Raw genomic sequence first — 14,966 nt, 5'->3', positions numbered from 1 at the left:
CATCTATCTGCTTGTAGGTTTAGTATCCGGTACAACTCTCTACTTTCTGTTATGCTTTTAACATCTCCCAACTTCTTTCCTAATTTAATAATCTCAGTTACCTTGAATTTAAAGCAATGATCATCACCCTTGTCCATAACAGGAAATCATAAGCAATTTGAGGAGTATGTTACTTATTTTCACAGTACTAGTTCATTTTTAAGATTTGAATTTCAAGTCTCAAGCTCAAGGAATGATTTTTTTGGATGTTAGGCTAGAGAAAGATAGTATGAATAAGATAATGACCAGTAGATATAGGAAATCATGTTATAAGAACCATCTCTTACTTCGTCAGAGCCTACATCCACCCTATATTTGTAAGAACATTATACGTGGGCAGGCATTACGGTTATCTAGGTTACATAACAGAGATGAGATGTTTGAGGATGAGATAAATGTCATGCGACAGGAATTGCAAGATAGGGGTTATTCTGGTTATGAATTGAACAAAGAGCTTCTGGATATTAATGCAGCTAGAAATGAGAGAGGTAAACCCTAGTTTTCAAAGAAGCATCTGGTAGACGATAGAGCTAAGACTTCATCTAGCTTTAGCATGGCAGGGGTGCCTATCACTATGACCTACTCCAGTGATGTTAGCTCCATATACAGTATTGTTGAGAAGAACTGGCACATCTTCACCTCAGATCACTCCATCAATGGTGTGATAGGTACTAAACCTTGTTTTAGATGTAGAAATAAAAAAAACCTTAAATGGATGTTATGTTATGAAAAAAGAAACATAACACAGAAAACAGAGTTTGGTACATTCCCATGTGGGAATTGTAATTTTTGTTTATTTTTGGATAGTGACAGCAGTATTATGCACCCCACAACTAACAAGGAATATTTTTTCAGAGTAGTAGTGAACTGTTTTATGAGTCATATAGTTTATTTGGCTCAGTGTCAGCTTTGCAGACAATTTTATATAGGGAAAATGGATCGTTGATTTAGAGACAGAATCAGGGAACACATCCGTGATATTGGATAGTGGAATATTTTGAATTCCCTTGCCAAACATGTTATGCACAAGGGTGATGATCAGTGCTTTAAATTCAAGGTAACTGAGATTATTAAATTAGGGAAGAAGTTGGGAGGTGTCAAAAGTATCACAGAAAGTAAAGAGTTGTACTGGATACCAAACCTACAAGCAGATAGATGTCAAGGCTTAAATGGTGAGGTCTCTAAGATCTAGTATAAAACAGATGAGACCCATATGTTTTAAGTGATTTATAATTAATTGATTAATTAGACACCTTAAGTTTTATTGGGCAAAGAAATGTATTTATTGCACTTGAAAAGTCTTGTCTGTATGGTCTGAAGAAGCAGTTTTGTGAAAGCGCTTACCTTGTTTTATTTTTATGTTTTATTGTGCTTTATTAAACCTTTCCATTTATACAGCATTATTCCTATTTTTCTGTATATTCTATTATTGGGAACTTGGCCGGTGTGCCCCGTTGGTTTTATTATTACTATATATTGTTATATATTACAATCAGCTCATACTGATTGTACAAAATTGCAACTTTATGAAAATTGTCATGTTTTAAAACTTGTACTTATTACCCCTTTGTTATTGATTGTAATGTGTTGACAAACTCATTGTAATTTTTGATACCTTTGTACCTTTAAATTGTTATCTTTTGTATCGTGGAGCTTTTCTCACTGGACCTCCACTGAAAATGGGTTCTGTTGGCCCAGTGGACTAAACAAAAGCAAATAAATAAGTAATATTAATGCTATGATCCTGTACCAGATATTGTTAATATATTGCCATTTATCTATATTTTACGTATATGGCTCAGAGGTTTTAAACTAATATATGATGATATAAAGGCACAAAATTCCAGCATTCTCCAGTGAAGTCATATGTTGGGTTATGAACGTTTCAAAAACAATTATATTTTCCTTCAAACATCCTAATACTTCATCTCTGCCAGCACAACAAACTTCAAAATTAGATCAGCTTTCCTTCCGTGCTCAAATAACTGGTTCTGAGTTAGTACCTCCAAATCATACAAACATGTAAACATGTAGAAAGAAACAAAGTAAACTTTTGTTATAATGTTGTAATGTTGTAATGTGTATTTCTTTATTATGTACACTGTAAATGTGACATGTAAATGCAAGAATAAAGCTGGCTTCAAAAGCATATATTAATTTGAATAATTGTGTAATTATGGTGCCATTATGACGTTTTAGACTTAAATAAAGCATACAATAAATGATCTACTAACAATCATCACTTTTTCATAAAATGGACATTGGTTGTGCTTGACTGCCTGTTTTGTTTCCAATATGTTGAGACGTTCATTTAATAAATGCACATTAGTACACTTTGTAATCTCAGTGCCTTGCTAAGTATCTAATGTGCTTGTTCACATAGTACAAAAGCAAGGACTGTTTAGGCATAATATTCGCAGAGTGCTGAGAAAGAGAGATACAGTATATCATTTCAGTTTCTGCTCTTGGTTTATTTTAACATCAGTTCATTAAATCACAGTTTCTAATAAGCTTACATTTATTTACTAAATGTTCCATAACTGGCAGGGAATATATGCATAAAAGATTTCAGTCTGCACAAGGGTTTACTAACAAAATGTTGAAATTCAAACTCTTGAAAATCAAACTCTTGAGACCATAATATTGAAAGACCAAAGTACTAAAGACTACCACATCAAAAAAAAAAAACTTAAATATTGAAACTTTCTATCACTGCAGACCCAGGAGCAAGTGTTAACATGGATCTTGCATGAGGTTGATTCTCAGAGTTTTATATTATGATGCTCAGCATTTTGGCCTACTGGTTTTCAACATTTTTATAGAAATCCATGTGTAGAATATTATTTGCACAGCAATTAGGAAAGAGCAATATTCTGTCAAGGCTAGGCAGACACTGGAACAGAAACAAATGTCTCACTTATGGGATTACTCCAAATTCCATAAAGTACAGTGCTAGTAAAATTCTCTTGTTTATGCATAAAATGTCATAAACAGATGCTTGTCCTCTGTCCCTATATAGAAAAAAAGCAAGGTGAAAATTCCAAAAGCATGCTTTTTCCTGTGAATACATTTCTGTTCAGAATTTAGCAGTAAAATAGTTTGACTAATCCTATTGTGAAATTAAGTTGTTTAATAGGACAGACAACACTTGCATTTCTCACATGACTCTTACCACTGTGCCATGTAAACAAATTACACATATCGTAATCTGAACAAACTGTTTTACCCCTTCCTGTATATTGTGTTTTTTGTAATAATATTAGTATTTTAATAAGGCTCCAGAGGAACAGTCCCAACCCATAACAGCATGCCTGCATATTGAGTCACAAAGACATGAAAGGCACATTTTCCTCTATATGCTTAGTAAGTAAGGCATGGGAGGTTGTGCTGTGAAGATGGTAGGATTCCCCAGATTTATTCATCACATATACCTAATCATGCAAAGACAGGGTCCCACCTTTATGCAGGATATGTATGAAATCAAAGTTTAAAATGTAAAGAATTTAAAGTAGAGCTCCAGAGTTTGGTTTAAGGGAAATACTCTCTGTGATCACATGCAGCTTTGCAGAAGCTGGATTCCAGTTAATAAGGAGTTCCTTATATGGATAACACCAAGACTTGCAGGCTGACAGCCCTGCTTGGGCTTTCTTCCAGTTCCTTCTGCCATGCTGCAGTGAGTTGTAGTGTGACCATCAGCATGCTGAGCTCTTTGAATATTATTGCTGCTACTGTCCGCACCTCTTCATGGTGATTTACTAATGTAAACCATTGTGCCGCCCGTGTGTGTGTGTGTGTGTGTGTGTGTGTGTGTGTGTGTGTGTGTGTGTGTGTGTGTGTGTGTGTGTGTGTGTGTGTTTCTGTGAGTGAACTGTCACTGAAGTTCTCTATAAATATCCTTGCAATGATGAGATTGATTTATTTCAAGGATCCCAGACTTAGAATAAACAAAGTATTATATGTTATAGTCTTTTATATACTTTTTTCTTGCAGGATTAGCATGATTAAGGTTCACATCACAGAACTGCATTATAATTTTCTAACCATCACTCTCAATAGCTGTCACATCATATTTATTTTGCTGTCCTGTTTTGGTTTGTTTCACATGCAATATAACAGAAGGTCTGCATGTTAATTTATCTAATAAAACAGTGTTTTGCAATCATTTGGCATTTCCCAATAATCACTGTATACATTTCAAAGCAAGTAAATAGCAAATAAGTATGAAAATGGGAAGGTAGGAGCAAATGTGTAGCTAGGACAGGGCAAAAGGTTAGCTGCAGTACCACACACAAAGTATCAGTCATGACAACAAATCAAAGCCAGTTCTATACTTCTATATATGCAGTCACTGATGAAACACTTCTGCACTTCATGTAAGCTATTTTATGTATAGCAATCAGCTTGTTACATTTGCTGAACAACTTTTTTTCTGTACAAGTAATAGCTGAGAGGGTCAGGGACGGATAACATCAAAGAAGTGAGCAGGGTTCCAAGTAACTTAGCTATGGTTCCAGATAACCTAGCTATGGTTCCAGATAACCTAGCTGTGGTTCTAAGTAACCTAGCTGTGGTTTCAGAAAACCTTGCTGTGGTTCCAGATAGTCTAGCTATGGTTCCAGATAACCTAGCTGTGGTTCCAGATAACCTAGCTATGGTTCCAGATAATCTAGCTATGGTTCCAGATAACCTAGCTGTGGTTCCACATAACCTAGCTATGGTTTTAGATAACCTAGCTGTGGTTCCAGATTACCTAGTTATGGTTCCAGAAAACCTAGCTGTGGTTCCAAGTAACCTAGCTGTGGTTTCAGATAACCTAGCTGCAGTTCTAGATAACCTAGCTATGGTTCAGTTTGGAGCACCACCCATTCACAAATTTCCTTATCACATCACTCATGGTGCATCTATACTATCAACACCATATTCCTGATCACAAAGTATTTTCTCATAGAGCCACTTTGGATTATCCACAGTGTTCATACTACAATGTATTATCTTACATGTGATGTCATAAAGCACTACCGCTATGTCAATGAAAAGATAGTTTATGTTGCAATATGAGATGCAGAGCTGCAAGTCAGACATGGGTAGTTTTGTTATGGAATCATGAAAAAGTGGGGCTTTTAATGTCCATCTAATGAAATGTCCACCACTCATTGTTTTTGCAGGTAGCCAGTCAGAAAGGAAGCCAAACCTGCCTGTAAATACTATTTTTTTATTCCTGTCTCTACATGTTATATAATTTTAATCCTATACCACCATGCACATCTGGCATACTAAGTACAATCCTACAGTAACAATGCTTGCTGTCATGCTATGAACATCTGTCACTGAAATGCATTGCAGTCACAACATGTTTAATTTATGCATCAGTTTAGGTTGTTAAGACTGAACAAAGTAAAATACACTGTAAAGAGTGTACTAGCAGTCTAATGCTACAGTACCTCTCTCAAGGTGCATGTGTAATACAGTATCACAGCAATCACTGAGATGGCAGAAGTAACACATCCTGTAAGATTAGAGAAAATTATACTATTATCAGAACATGGCAGTGAAGAAATTTTTCTAGGCATGTCATGCATATTAGTAAAAAAATTGCATCACCTCTGTAGGGCAGCATTACCTGCAGGAAGTATAATCATATTTGTCTCAGCCAATGCACACCATACAGTGCTGTGGCACCCCCTACATATTGTACATGGAATATTGTACTGCTGCAAGTACAGTGGGCCACAAGCAAGGAAAAATTTACATTTTACGCAAACTGAATGCAGCCAGGGCTTCTAATACATTCAGTTACATTAAAACTTTAATTAATTGATTAGAAGAGCAGCAATGCTTTCTCGCTGTTTGTGTGTCATATACCGCACTATGAACTTTGGCATTTGGAAGTGCTAGATGTGGCAGGTATATATTATATGCCATCACAACAATGTACAATAAGATCCACAAAGGAGATCATGATGATCACAGCATGATGTGCGCTGTTTAACTTCTGGGCATGTTTTATCTCTGAGCTCATCAACGATTATCAAAATGAAAATGTTGAGCAGAAACTATACCTACTTAGGAACGCTGAGGGGGACAGCTTCAATGGCAGTTGTATAATGCGACAACTACCTCTTTCATGCTCAGGCCTTAAACCGGCTTAACATGCTCACACATGCACAAGAGCGTCAAGAAGATAAATGCACATCTAAAATCATTTTTTGACCAGATTAAAGCTTTAATAGCTTTAATTTTCTCCTCCTGTAAATATTTCCAAGGGTTTCTGTTAAAATATTTACACATAATATTATTATACAACTCTTTTCCTTCATTCTTAATCTTACTCAGTGTTATTTTCCATGCCAATATTTTTTCTTCTCAATTTTTCATTTTGGCATTCATACAGACTCTCTCTCACTTTTAAATCTTTAAAGTGAAGTCCACTCTTTCTCATACTTATATTTTAATGTTTGAGTTAGTAGTCATTTCTCATTATCTTTCAGCCATTTTAAAATTTTATACAAGTTCATTGACGCTGCATAATCTACAGGATTGATTAATCCTAAACCCCCTTCTTCTTTTATAACATACAATATACCTCTTTTAACTGGGTTTAGCCTGGCTCCCCATATAAATGAAAAGACAATAGTATGTATTTCTTCCTCATATATCAATGGTAAACTAGAAAAATTTGATAAGTATGTTGTTTTTGCCAATAATATTGAATTAATTAAATACATTTTTTCTTGAATGCTAACCTAAAAGATTTCCAGAATAGAGAAATATTTTTCATATTCTCTATCTTTTCTTTCCATTGTAAGTCTACTTCCTGAAACAAACTCCTAAAGCTTTTATTTCTTCCATATTGAATTCAGTCTCCCTTATTATTCCATCATATCCTAATCCCTTACTTTTACCCTTATTCAGATATAAGCCTATTGCTTTTAAATATGCATTTAAACAATCCAAAGCTTTCTTCATTCCTTCTACATTTTTTGTAACAATTGTAATATCATCCGCATATGATAGCATAATAGGTAGTTCAATACCCTATTTAGATATATATCCCATATCCTTCATATCTTGATTTACATGACTTAATATCACATTCATTACTAATGCAAATATACTATTTAGTGGATATCCTTGCCTTATACCTCTTTTAACCACTATTTAATCATTAAATAAGCCATTCACTAAATCTCTGTTTTGTTCATATGCTGTACTACATACATTTCTTATCTTAGTACTGATATTATATGACTGAAAAATATCCCATAATGTTTCATGTTGTATATAATCAAATGCTTTACTTAAGTCACCTATTCTGATTTTCATTTGTTCTTTCCTGTTTATATTGCTGTCTACTAACTCACTATCATTAATAGCTCCTGAATTCCTTTACCTTTAACACTATGCATCATTTCATCTATAATATTACCTATTTTGAATTCCATTATTTTCTGTAAAATCTCCTTAAAGATTTTATAGTCGATATTGTTTAGAGCTATTGGTCTCCAATTCTGTATTTCATTCTTTTCTCCCTTTTTCTTTTTTTCAAAAACATTTTTATTAAATTTTGTTAATAAACATGGACATAAAGTATTAAAAATAAACAATATAAAACATAATAACTATTTACGCTATATACAAACATCCATGATAAACATTTGTTTTATCCAAGAAAGGTAATCAATATTTATCTAACAATCTCTCCAATTTTTGGCAAGCAAGTCTTTTGTGTGTTACATTTGATGATCTCTGATAAATAGTTTGCATTTCTTTTTTATATACAGATTTTGCTATTGAAATAAACTCACTAAACATAAGATCTTGCTTATTTTTCCAGTTCAATGTAATTATTTTTCAAGCAATAGCTAGAATTAACCAAAGAACAGGTAACTGATGTCTAGGATTTACACTTGGGGTAGGGACATTGAATAATATCAAAGAGCTAGTAATTTGACAGTAATCAGACCACAGGGCTTTTGCAAAATGTCTACAATCACTCCAGTATTATGTGAGCGTTCTACATTCAATGAACATATGAACCCAGTTGGCTTCAAGAATATCACCACACCTCCAGCATTTGCTTTCATTACTCTTGGTTATAAGGTCAATTCTGTGTGGAGTGTAAAAGCTTCTATGAATAAATTTCCAGGTATATAGTCTCCAATATAAAGATGATGAAGTGTTTTTATTGAATTTAATACCTGTTTCTTATTATCATTATTTAAAGGTTCACCATTAATCTTTATGGAGTAATTCCAAAAAGCTTGGTCAGAAGTAATCGTCTTCTCGTAGGATTTTATATACAGATGATATGCTTAATTTATGTTCAATGTTCATTGAACTACACTATATGTATAGTTGTATCAATCTTGGTATAATATCAGTTTCCAGATTTATTGACACTCTCACTTTTTTTCAACAAACTGTCTTAAAGATTGAATACATAGTCAGTTATCTTGAGAGACATTATATCTGGCTAAGGGAAAGTTCATTGGTTGGATGTTCTTATTGTCTATAAACTGGTGCCAAAACTTTAGATTATTCTTTTTAAGATTCCGCATCTTATTGATATTGAAGGTATCTCGGCAATCTGGTGTATAAGCTATGAAAAATGTAATGAAAAAGGTGTTCTTTAGACTATAATTGTTGTGGATTATATTTTTGAAAATATAAAATATTTGGTTTATACCATGTGAGAAATGGCTATATTTCTTATTATATAAGCAATATTCACAGAGTATCCAAAATATTTTGTTAATTCCAAAGGTTTCCTTAAACTGGGTTTCTGAGTTCTCAGAGGAAGTTATATGTATTTCATGTAGCTGTTTCCAGCTAGAGGTGTATATGGATGAAATCCAGTGTAGTATTATGTTAATAATAACAGATTTGGAATATAATTCTATGTTGGGAAAGCCAATCCCATTACTGTCCCAGGCTCTAACATGCCATTTATAGGGTATTCTTGGTTTCTTTGGGAACCATAGAAAAGTTAGTAATAGGGAATCTATTTGTTTAAAGAATTTTTTAGGAGGAGGTAAAATCAATGATTGTATGTAAAATAAAATCTTGAGCAAAATAATCATTTTTATTAATGTAAGTCTGTCTTCCATGGTGAAAAACATTTTGTTCCACTTTTTAGTCAAGTCACTGATTATAGCTACCAGTTTAGTGAAGTCAAATTTAATAGTCACATTCCATTTATTCTTAATACTTATTCTTAGATAATCTATCTTATGGTTTCCCAGTTGAATGTTTTCTATTTTTGCAAATTGCTATTTATTTTCTTATTGATTAAAAGTGTTTTGGTTTTATTTTGATTAAAATTGAGCCCTGAGATTTTTCCAAATAGAGTTATGGCATTCATGATATGTTGTAAAGAGCCTTCTATGTCATTGGATGTTAGTAGAATATTGTCAGCAAAAAGCTGAACTTTTGGACAGTATCCCTCATTAACTTGAAATCCTTTGATATTTGGGTTATTTCTAATAAATAAAGCAAAAGATTCCACTGATAAAGCGAAAAATAATGGGGATAGATGGCAACCTTGTCTAGTTTCCTTATGAATTTTTACTGGGGATGATAGATATGAACCAATCTTAACAAATGCTTTAGAATCACTATAAATATTTAATATCAGTTTAGTGAAATCTGAAGTAAAATTAAATTCATTAAAGATTTTTTGTAAGTATGACCAACTAAGGGAATCAAACACCGTATCAATATCCAGACTAATAATAGTTAACTGGTTTTGTTTGCAATGTCTATTAGAGATAGTAGCTTAATAATATTGTTGTGTACTTTTCTATGTAAGATAAAGCCAATTTGATCAAAGTGTCCTAGATTAGGTAATATATTCTTTAGTCTTTTGGCCAGGATAGAAATGAAAATTTTATAATCAATATTTAACAATGATATGGGTCTATAGGATGCACATAGTTGGGGGTCCTTACCTTGCTTCAGAATGGGGGAAATTATTGAGTACTTCCACGAAGGAGGGAAAATTAAGTCCTGTTTAACCATGGAGAATGTGTTTAATAATAACTATTGTGTGCTCTGGAAGAATTTTATATATTTCTGGGATTATCCCATCTAACCCTGGGGCTTTATTATCCTTCAGATTTTTAACTTGTTCTTTCACTTCTGCTAAGGTTATTTATTTATTTAGGGTACTATTTTGTTGTTTTGATAGTTTAGTCTTGATATTTTCTTGTAGAAATGTATCTATTACATTGTCTGAATCTAGTGGTGATTGCATGTCATTGATTGACCAATAATGATTTCTAAAAGCTTCTAATATACCTCCTAAATCAGTTGTTCTTTTTACTGTGTTATTATTCTTGTATTTAATTTCATTAATGTGATTTTGTTTATTACTTTGTTTGAATCTGATAGCTAGTTTATGTAAATGTCTGGAGTTTACTGAACAGGACTGTAGTTTAATATTTTCTAAGCTTATAGCAAACTTATGATTCAATATTTCTAAATATTTGTGGTTTAGCTTAGAAATTTCAGTAAGTACTGCTTTATCATTTGATTTTAAATTTAGTTTCAACTTATCTATTTTGGCTTGTAAATCAGAAAGTTCCTTGTCCCATTCCTTTCTCCTTTGAAAATACCAAGCTTTAACTCCACTAAAGATTTGAACTTTTAATGCATCCCAGAGTATATCTGTTACTTCACCATTATTGTTGTTTTCCATAAATGCATTTATTTCTTTTAATAACCACTCCTTAAAACATTTTAACTTAGTAACATAGGCTGGAATTCTTTGAAAAATTAGCATATCATCTTTTTTTCACAGTCAAGCTGAACAAAAAGGCATTGTGATCAGAGAGTGGACATGACTATTGCAACATCACTTATTGTAAAGTAAAGAGTGTTAGACACAAAAATCTTATCAATATTAGTTTGTGTGCCAAATCGGAAGGAATAATGAGTGTATTGAAGTGAATTTTGAACTCTTAAATTATGTATGTCTCTAAAATTCATTGAGGCTATAAAACTGTTTACCTTTTTAGCTTGTGTCGTTAGTTTAACCTTACTATTGTTAGAGGTGTCTTCATCTGATAACATGCAATTTAAATCTCCCGCCAGAATAATTTCTCCCTTTGCATGTAAAGTAATGAGATCCAAGTATTTCTTCACATATTTAGTTCCTAGACCAGGAATCCAATATGAGTTTACCAGTGTGAAGCATTTCTTATTAACTTCTAGCACTGCTAAGCTTAACATTCTGTCTTTATCTGAAAAGGTGTTTAACATTTTAGGTAGTGTATAAGTATTATTCCATAGTATAAAAGTACCTCTCCTTTTGGCTCTAAAGCAGGAATTCATGAGAACTGTAAAACCATTAAATAATAATGTTTGCAAATCCTTCTCCAGCAAGTGGGTTTCCTGCAAGATTATCTGAGCTCTGTGCATTTTAATGAATTTAATTAAACCAGCTCTTTTGACATTGTTATTTAAGCCATTAATATTTAATGATAAACATTTATATATCATCATTTGTTAAAGTTATATTTAGAGCATCAATAATACCTTCCAAGTATAATGACTTGCAGTAATTCATGAAGTTATGTATCACGGATGAGTCAAAAATATTTAGAAACAAATTCTAAAACCAATAACTAAGAAAACATACATACATGGAGCCTAAAGTTCCAGGTTTAGTTAATAAATTAGCTAAACCATCCTTTAACACCATCTCACACACCAAAAACATACATAAATAGCTTCTGCTTTAAATGTAGTATATACAAACAGTAAAGCATTTCTAAGGTTACTCAAGCAAATATGAACATAAAAAGTCCATCAGGCAATCACAGTGGATTTGTATGTAATATTCTGTAAACCACTGCTAGGTATTGGAAAATAAGGAGTCAGCTTCACCAATTAACCTAGTTGCTTTATCGGCAAAAGCTTCTAATACCTATATATTTTATACCTGTATTACAGTCTCTTGTGTTTATAACTATAGCAATACAGAAAGGGGGGGCATATGTTGGTCTATTAATACTAACTGAACAGAATAGAGTGACCTAGAACATTTTAACAATCCATTCCTACAGTGTATGTGGTCATACAAAGATTTTAATCATAGTATCATAACTATCATTGCAACTGAGTCTGATTATATTGCTTGAAATCTGCATCAATGAGAACAGCTAATATAGATTAAAGTTGCTTAAGCATGAAAGCAACCGAAGGAAAAGGAGACTCAATCCTATATATATACCTTTGCATTCAGAATATTAAAGAAATCGGTTGTTTAAGTAGTCAAATATTAATATATTATTATTTAGGGTATGCTATCAAAGCAAAGAATGGTATCCTGTCAGACTTCAGTGTTTCAAAGCAACAGACATACAGTAGCATTAAAATGCAATTTTCCTCATTAGACTAGTAAAATAATTACTCCATTAAAGTCCTAGCTTGTTAAAAATACATATTTAAAGTGATTCCATACCTTTAGATGCATAAAAGATGAAAAAAAAACAACCAAAAAAACAGTTACTTTCTCTTCTAGTTTCATTTTCAGCTTTACTTCATGGTTTCTGAATTATGCATGAGTTCAAAGGTTGTGTGATATCATCGCTCACTGTATTCTTGCTTCTAGCTTCTCTAGCTTGCTGCTAGTGCCCTGTAGATGCTCATGCATGTGAAGAAACAGTTACAGAGGCTTAGAAAAGGCATTTTTAGTGGGAATTTCAAACAACTAAGTTTTCTCCATTCTTAAGCATAAAAAGTGTACGAGCAGCCTCCACAGTGAAAAAAAAACATGAACAGCCCTTCTTTAAAAATGTTGGGAAAGTAAGATTTTCCCCATAAATCAATAATTTACATTCCTTAAACTAAATTAGGTTAAGAATTAAAATTAGAGCATTTAGTTAATGTAAAGCACTAAATGTTGATATATTACACTAAGAAATGCATATTTTAAGTAAAGACATATATATTATCATATATAATCATGATATGAACATCTTTCAAAAATGTCAAGAGGAAACAAAACTATCTTAAGTAAGCCATCTCCTAAGGGCACTTTTGTTGTGAGGATTCCATACAGTGTAATCATAATAGACTAAACAGTAAACTCTAAAGTGTTACCCAACCACTAACAAACATGAATGCTTTACTTTGGAAATCATGAATTAATAGTAAGATAGCATGGCTTTTGTATCCCAAATTAATATATAATGAAGTTAACTGTGCCCGGCATAGTAAACATACAGTATGAAAGAAGAAGAAGAAAAATAAATAAATAAATATATATATATATATATATATATATATATATATATATGTGTACACATATGTACACACAACCACACACACACACACACACACACACACACACACACACACACACACACACACACACATATATATATATATATATATATATATATATATATATAATAGATATATATATATATATATATATATATATATATATATATATATAATATATATATATATATATATATATATATATATATATATATATACACACATACATACACATACACACATACATACATACATACATGTATATATGCATACATAGATATTGGCCTATGCCTATGCAAAATAAAGACCTTTGTTTTGTATATGAATTCCAATAAAATATTATGTAAAATAATGACACTTTACCTTTGCTTTGTGTATATATTCCAATAAAACATTAAGTAAAGAGTTCTGCAAGAAAGTATTTAGTATTATTTGATAACAATCCTATTTGTCTTTTAATTTTTTATTTGCACTTTCTTTGATAGTCCAAGTGTTCTTAGTTGCATGTCTTTTCAGACTCTGTGTAGACCATTCCATGTCATCTATATCAGTTAGTATTTTTTTCTTGTAAATAAAGTCCAAAGCCTCTGACAAAGAGCTAAAGCTCTTCTCACCTTCTGGTAAAAATATTTTTGTCCTGGAGGGAAAAGAATTTGTGCTTTGATGTTATCTATTTTAAGAGATTTTTATCAAGGGAACACATTCTTTCCTTCTAGATATGACAGAAGAAGTATAGTCATTGTCAAAACAAACGAGTTTGTCCTTTATCTTGATGGGAAAATTATTCCATGCAGACTTCAGAACCAAATCCTTATCTTGGGAGGACAAAAATCTAACAATGATGGATCTGGTGTTAGGAGAAACTGTTGTTGAAGCATGTTTTGCTAGAGACTGGTGAGCCCTCTCTATACCGAAGGAAAGGGCTTCAGGAAGATTTAGTGCTCTTGGAAGCAAGTTATTAAGAAAGTGTATCATATCAGTTCCCTCTTCCTTTTCTGGTACTCTATAGATTCTAATGTTGTTTCTCCGTGACCTACTTTCTATGTCTTCCAGCTTTTCTGTTAGTTTTGTATTCTGTTTCAAAAGAGACTCATTTTGACTTTCACATTCCATCAGTCTGCCATCCATATCTGTTACAGATTCCTCAATAGAAGCAATTTGTTCAGAATGCTTTTTAGCCATTTCACTAAGAATGTCCAACTGCTTACATAGGTTCATAGGTTCATAGGTAGGTACTAGGCTATCTGCCCAAGGGCATTTATAAGTCTAGCCAGAATGTGTTGGCTTTTGCCTCCCGTTTAAATTAGTTTCCTGGGCCTCTGTCTAGCAGGGCCACTGAAGTGATCCCAGGGGTAAATTTACGATTTCCCATCCACTCGTCAAAATTTATCTTGAAGAGAGTCATTGAGGGGCTCTGCCTAACATAAACTGGAATTCTATTCCAGAATGAGGGAAGTCTCTGGGACAGGACTCTATCCCTCCAGCATGTCCTGTTTATTGTTGTGCTGAGGTTTAATTCACTGGAGTGTGTGGCTCTAAGAGATTTGGTTTTCTTGAGGTGGAGCATGTCCATTAATTCCGGATTGGACATGGCCTTATACATCAGGCAGAGATCTCCACTGAGCAGGCGGTAAGCAACC

Source organism: Protopterus annectens, chromosome 1.part0 (assembly GCF_019279795.1).
Source record: "Protopterus annectens isolate FY-2018-M chromosome 1.part0, PAN1.0, whole genome shotgun sequence".
NCBI lineage: Eukaryota > Metazoa > Chordata > Ceratodontiformes > Protopteridae > Protopterus > Protopterus annectens.
This window is presented reverse-complemented; position numbering follows the sequence as displayed.